Source organism: Papaver somniferum, chromosome 10 (assembly GCF_003573695.1).
Source record: "Papaver somniferum cultivar HN1 chromosome 10, ASM357369v1, whole genome shotgun sequence".
Classification (NCBI taxonomy): domain Eukaryota; kingdom Viridiplantae; phylum Streptophyta; class Magnoliopsida; order Ranunculales; family Papaveraceae; genus Papaver; species Papaver somniferum.
Window position 1 is genome coordinate 12,073,607 of NC_039367.1, and position 1,550 is coordinate 12,075,156.

At 34.0% G+C, this 1,550-nt stretch overlaps 1 long non-coding RNA gene across 1 annotated transcript; it reads left to right on the plus strand.

Annotated features, from left to right (window-relative positions):
- The first annotated feature begins 479 nt into the window (after nt 1-479).
- On the plus strand, nt 480-1,313 carry LOC113318237. The gene is made up of 3 exons (XR_003344360.1): nt 480-513; nt 599-672; nt 1,253-1,313. It is a non-coding gene; the product is annotated as an uncharacterized LOC113318237 (long non-coding RNA).
- The last annotated feature ends 237 nt before the right edge of the window (nt 1,314-1,550 follow it).

The following is a 1,550-nucleotide window of genomic DNA, read 5'->3' on the forward strand; positions in this document are numbered from 1 at the left end:
TCTCTCATTGTAAAATAGGATGAAATCAGTTTCATCTATAGGTAGGATGAATCTATGATTTTTGAATTAGGTATCACTAATTGTAAACAAGGATGAAACTGGGTTTCATCCTTCACTAAATTGGGTTGAATTTGGTTTCACCCATTTTAAACTACCATGCAATTGGTTTCATCCTATACTAAATTGGGTTGAATTTGGTTTCACCCATTTTAAACTAGGATGAAAACGGTTTCATCTTATACTAAACTGCTGAAGAAGTCAGATTTTATAACCGATATATTTAAATATGTATAACAAAGTTGATTCCTTGAATGAAAAAAACGTATTATCCAAATTATTTATATGCTTTTTTTTAACTCTTGGTTGTAATCACAGGAATTAGCTGATCCATATTTTCATGGTTTGGCAAATGTGGACCGTGAACCATCAACACAACCCATCTCAAAATTTGAGTTTGAGTTTGAAAGGACGAAATTATCGAAGGAAGATGTACGAGAATTAATTTACCGAGAGGTATCTGAAAAGCTTGATATCAATTATTTTACATCTTTCATTTAATAGATGCTTTGTAATATAACTATTTTCTTAAAATCAACAGATATTGGAGTATCATCCCCAAATGCTTCAGGAATACCTGAATGGTGCAGATCAAACTAGCTTCCTGTACCCAAGGTACGCCACGTGATTAGATTCTCTGATCAACTTTGTTTATTATCCTTCTTTGTGAGACACCCTTTTTGAAGACGACTTTTGTTGTGCAATTATTTCTTACTCTGTCTATTAGTGAACATTAGTCGTGTCATGATTGTGATCATCCTGGTTCGTATCACAGTTGCTGGAACAATTGTCGACATAATTAGATGTTCTAGCATGTTTCCTCGATATAACTTGCAGAAGCATGTTGATTTTCTTAATGCTCATTGTGGTTATAGGTAAACCAGTTCTAGTATAATTGCAGATAAACATGCTCATTCTATCGTTACATCTTTAGGTACCTATCATGAGGTTTTTGCATGTTCACCTGCAGTACATTGGAATTTTTATCTTTGTTGAAACACTATATTCTTACACTCCATAACCTATATTTGAGGTTTGCCAAACTAAGCAATTTCTGATCAAATCTATTAGTTTTGCTTCAGTTATTAAAACTATTAGTCGGTTTGTTATCAAATTTGATAATTTAGAATAAATATTTTATCTCAAGAGGAGTAGTTATCATAACTGACCATTTGCTCATTTTATGCCAACATAGTGGAGTTGATCGTTTCAAACGACAGTTTGCTCATTTGGAGGAGCATTATGGTAAAAGCGGCGAGAGAAGCACTCCTCCACTTCAGAAACAACATGCGTCTTTACCTAGGTAATTGTTTATACTGAACATGTGTTGATAGTTGACACAATACATTGCCTCTTCATTTTATTGAATGAAAAAGATCTACATCATCCTAAAGGGTTCCCTTGGGCATTTTCCATGGTCTTCTTTTTTGAAGGTTTAGTCAAGTTGTGGACCCTGTGACCTACAAAACCCCATCAAACGATGGTTCATGGCA